Here is a 5,454-nt window from a genome sequence, read left to right on the forward strand (position 1 = left end):
CAGATTAACCTGGGACACAGGCATTTATAACCCAAATGATGCAGGCCTGGTCACCTATATTCCTGAGATCCTCATTCTTAAAATATTTTGAGATAACAGGAAGCAGGGAAATAGAGTCAATTGTCCACTGTGACCCTCTGATTAGGCCAGTCCAGTTTGTGTAGAGGGAGAGAGCCCTCTTTCTGTGTCTCCTGACCTGGAATGGCTTTCAATTCAAATATTCTTTATTATACTTACCTGGCAGGGGAGATACCATAATCACGAAGGTGGTTTTCCCAGGGTGAGGCTTATCCATTGCACTCTGGATGTGCTGACCCCTGCGATTTCCCCAAATGTGAGAAACTCGACTGCATAATTTGTGGTAGTGGGGGACTGCATTTGCGCTTTCCCCTGAAAAAAATAAATACATAAAATAAAATAAAAAACAAAATATTCTTTATGCCAGGGACCCACATTTGGGTGAAATTCCTTTAGCTCCTTCATTATGGATACTGAAAGAACTAGAAAGTGTGTTTTTATTGAACAATTGTGGAAGAAAAAGAGGCAAACTATATACTAGGTTTTCATTGACAAAGCAGATTGATGATCAGACTGATGTTTTTCATTGATGATCAGATTCTAAAAGCAATAAGTGGTAAGCTAAAGCAATTTAAAAATCTGTTCCGTAAATTAGGAAGTCCTATGCTTCATCTGGATCATCCTTTAAGGAAGGCCTATTGATCCAGTTACTGGAAGTGCTGGAGGCAGACAGACCACCTCACCTGTCAGCCCCTTCAGGGGCAAACTCAGCTCGCCACCCCAACCATGTCTTTCTGAGCATGGCTCACATCTAGCGACTGAGGAAGGAGGGCATGAGCATCTAGCCATGTCCATCTAACGTGGTCCAACTCTTTAGAGCTCCCCGTGAGTCTGGCTGAGCGGGGCAAGCCTGCCTCACAGCTGCTCTTCTCCCTCAACCCAGTTTCTTTCTTCTCCCTTTCATGTGTGTTTGCTCCAAAGACAACTCCCACAGCCGTCCTGCCCACTAACTCCATCCGAGTCTGCCTCCAAAAGAACCTACCCTGAGAAAATAATGAAAGTTATAAAACATGATGCTACTTGGCCACTTAGGAACTGGAGTACATATAACCATTGTCTTAGAAGCTCATGCACCCTCTTTCTTTTCACAAGGCGTCCCCTTTACTGCAGAAGTAACCAGCCTCTTAATTGGCTTTTAAACTTATCATCCTCTAGTTTTCCTTTATAGATCCAACAACACACTTCTATTTGTAAACATCATGCTTTAGTTCACATATTTTTTAAGTATATGTATATAGGATCAGTCTGTTTATATTATTCTTTATTCTGTTTTTGTTAATCAATGTGGCTGAAATTGTAAGGGACTAAAAGATGAGCTCACAAGGAAATACAGAAACAACTGAGGAATTAAACATTTTTTTTTTTAAATAAACATTAGGTTGATTCACTTTATTTACTTATTTTTAGACAGAGTCTCACTATGTCACTCTGGGTAAAGTGAGGTGGCATCACAGCTCACAGCAACCTCCAACTGTTGGGCTTAAGCAATTCTCTTGCCTCAGCCTCCCGAGTAGCTGGAACTATAGGCACCTGCCACAGTGCCCAGCTATTTTTTTGATTGTAGTTGTAGTTGTTTTAGCTGGCTGGGTTCGAACCTGCCAGCCTCGGTATATGTGGCTGGCACCCCACTCAATGAGCTATGGGCACTGAGCCAAAATATTTCTTTTTTGCGGGGGGAGGGGAACAGAGTCTCAAGTGTCACCCTGGGTATAGTGCCCTGGCATCACAGCAACCTCAGACTCTTGGGCTTTAAGCGATTCTCTTGCCTCAGCCTCCCAAGTAGCTGGGACTACGGGCGTACACAACACCCGCCTAGTTTTTTGGTGCCAGTCGTAGTTGTTTTAGCAGGCCCAGGCTGGGTTTGAACCTGCCAACCTTTGTCTGTGTGGCCGGGCCCTACCTACTGTGCATGGGTGCCACCGAATTAAACATTATTAATGAAGGGCAGAAAGAGAAACAAGTAATACTTAAGACATGCTTAGAACATATGATTTCCACCATCTGATATGTTCCTATCTCCTTTCTCTGCCTGAACCAAATATTATCTTTTCCTTGAGTAGATTTCCCTAATTATCTTGATTATGTTTATTGCTATCTCCCTAAATGCCATGTTGTGTTTTCTTATCTGAATCTCATCTGTCTATTTTACTAGTCAAATAGTACAATCAGATAAGAATAAGCCTCATTGATGCAAAATTCTACAAAAGGCCTCTCTGCCCCAGATTTCAGAATCTTTGACCCAATTACCAATTTTCTATTTGTAACAATGCTTACATATGTTAATATACAAAATGATAATATCCACAGCATAATTGGGAATGGGATAAGAATTGCATTTAATTTCCCAAAGAGTGAAGCAAATTATAAGTTATATCAGAAATAAACTATAAACATAATACATAGTGGATCCTATATACATTTTAATTCCAATTCATTAGAGAATTTGATGAAACTGGCCCTGGGGTAAAGTCCAGTATCTACTGACCTTCCTTTGAGGTCGTTTCTTGAATTAGAGTTTCAGACAGATCTTAATTTCTCATCTGAGATAGGTCCAAGTTTTTTTTTATCAAATTGTATGGATGGTATTTCTTTAGGTCTTAAAATATTGCTTCTTCTCTGCTTTCAAAGCATCCCATCTGAAGAATCAGCAAGGGAAAAAGAGCTGCTGGGTTAGTCAGAACCAAAAATCTTTTCTAATGACAAAAATATAATGAGTTCCAATATGTTTCCTGGGACAGAGCATTCTTTTCTGTTTTCCATGTGAGCTTGTGCTAGCTAGCATAATGCTTCACACATAGTAATCTCTCAATTTATGTTTGCAAATTAAATTAAAAAATGCATGCTCAAATGATATCCCTATAGGTTGTGTGTTTAAGTGTATCATGTAATGCAAAAATATTTAACATAAACTTATTTTTACAAAAGTTATTCAGATAATTCAGGTTCATTGGTAATTCTCTAGAGAGCTACCTTTTAATTCCTATTGATAGAGTTGCGGTTATTACCTACAGGGATTCTGTGGATAGCAAATGATCTGAAAGTAAGATTCAAAAATCATTTATTGTGAAAAATGGGTTGAATGAAGAAAAGTCCACAAAATTCTGTTAGTTTCCAAAATTGCTTAAGAATCTGAAATGGACTTGCCGGTTTGAATAAAAATGGCCTCAAAATAAAAGCTCTTATGGGTGTCTTGGTTTTTGAAAAAGTATCATAAACATTTGATGCAGTTCAATTGAATATTCCTACATTATCCCCATTGTGTAAATGCATGATTAGGTAGGCCACTGTTTGGTACTATGTTTCACAGTGGATAATATGACTATGAACTTCCACATCCGTATATTACACCTAAAGCAGGAGATATGAAGGGTTGTTCTGTATGTGGCTCATAAATCAATACAAAATGAGACCACATTTATGCATCATTTACAATGAGGTCTTGTATATTCTGCATCCAAATAATTGCACCTATAATGTTCCATGTTTAAAAAAAAAAATCACATCTTTTCTGCTTTAGAAAATTGCTTTCTAAGTAGATAACTGACTTCTGAACCCTACATAATATGCAGCCTCAGAGTGACACAACACACTTACCTTGCCCTTGGATAACCACTAGGACATCAGAGAATGATAGTTTTAATCAATTTTGTTTCAACTGTTTGTTCATCATTAATCTAAAAATTTATTATGACCCAACCCTTAGACATATCACACTATAACAATTAAAATGTCAAACACCTATATAAAAAATTGATGGAAATAGGTAAAATATGTGCATCCAAAGTTTAAGACAATACAGATTATTTACAAGTAAATTCAAATACTTTCCCTTGTATCTTCCTTGGATTAAAATTAATTCGTACAAAATAGATAAAGATATTTATCTATTACCTTTTTTGGTCACATTGCTGATTATTTTAAAAAGTCAGTTGGCCTAGCTGAGAGTTTGATTAATCTGAGTAAATCAAACTATGGCAACACAATCCAGTTGTAATTCTGCCTCCTTGAGTTTAGATAATTAGCTTAGATAACATTATCATTCTTTATACATGTGTGCTATAATTTTGCAGCTTTGTATTAAGTGAAAAAAAAATGGATCCTAATGGCATTAGCATTGGGACACTATGTAAAGTGAAGCCAAATGATAAATTGGGTTGTTAAAGAGGATAGGGGAGAATTATATTTATATTGAAAGAAGTGGATATATAGATCTCATAATTTGAAGAAATTAAGCACAAACCTAGCCGGAAGTTGTTCATGATGTAAGTCTACTGACTCTGTAGAGAGAGACCACCATGCTAGGTCAGGGAAAGAAAAGGCTCAGCTTTAGTTTCTTCCTGTTAATGCCCCTCTGTGCCGATAGACAAACTTAGAAGCAGAGAGGTCACCAGGTGAGAAATAAAATCGTTCCAAGAGGCTCAATAAGGTCATTTCTAGGCAGAATGTATAAGAAGAAAAAGGTCCTTGAATCATCTCATGTTCATTTAACTTTTTTCTTGCCTTCTTTTCTTATTCCTAATTCTTGTTGTAGTTTTCTCCTCGGTAATTCCTCTCTTCTGCCTCTCCTGGCCCCCTGAGGAAAGGAAATGCCTCCTTGGATGTTTGAGCTGAATTTGGCATAAACAATCTCTTAATTTCCAGGGTAATAATATTGTTACAATTTTAGTTTCTTGGATGTTGTATTTTACTTAAGGGAATTGTTCTTGATAAATCCTTCATAATTTTAAATTATTTATATCATGGTCCACATCTGTTCAGTTAACGTTCTTTCCAACTGCAACTAAAATTATTTAAAATGGAGGCATTTACTTGTCTTCCTGATACACTCTATTCCTACATACTTAATTAGTTTTAGCTTTTTATTATTCTTTTCAATTCAGTAAGCTACAGTGAGATAGAGGGTCTTACCTTCTACAGGTTTGTCTCAAAATTGCTTTTTTCTTCTAATGTTAACATCTTTAAACCGCATATTTATGTTATATTTCCCTCTGTCTTATAGAGAAGAGATTTCAGGATTGTACCCATCCTACAGATATCAGCAAATTCTTTTTATTAGGAGCCATCTTTTAGTCAGAATCTGACCTAGCAAACTGGTTGGATGGCCTAAGCTATTTTGACAAGGTTGGCGGCTAGAACCCTCTCTACTCACCCCAGAGGCCTAGGTGAGGATGGACTCCGTGATTCAAATACAGATTGAAATGGAATGTTTGGAGACCCTGAGTATTAAGTCAATGTTTTTACATAACATATTCCAAGATAATTTGGGATTGTGAGTATTATTTCAGTTTCAAAGTGCACTGGTATTTGTCTTATTCTATTTATTAAGCTGTTATTCCAAATAAATAATTTGTTACTGAATATATATATATATTTCAT

At 36.9% G+C, this 5,454-nt stretch overlaps 1 non-coding gene across 1 annotated transcript; it reads left to right on the forward strand.

Moving 5' to 3' along the window:
• Positions 1-229: 229 nt before the first annotated feature.
• LOC128560625 (U1 spliceosomal RNA) lies at positions 230-393 on the forward strand. The gene has a single exon (XR_008373101.1). It is a non-coding gene; the product is annotated as a U1 spliceosomal RNA (small nuclear RNA).
• Positions 394-5,454: the final 5,061 nt, after the last annotated feature.

Source organism: Nycticebus coucang, chromosome 11 (genome assembly GCF_027406575.1).
Source record: "Nycticebus coucang isolate mNycCou1 chromosome 11, mNycCou1.pri, whole genome shotgun sequence".
Classification (NCBI taxonomy): domain Eukaryota; kingdom Metazoa; phylum Chordata; class Mammalia; order Primates; family Lorisidae; genus Nycticebus; species Nycticebus coucang.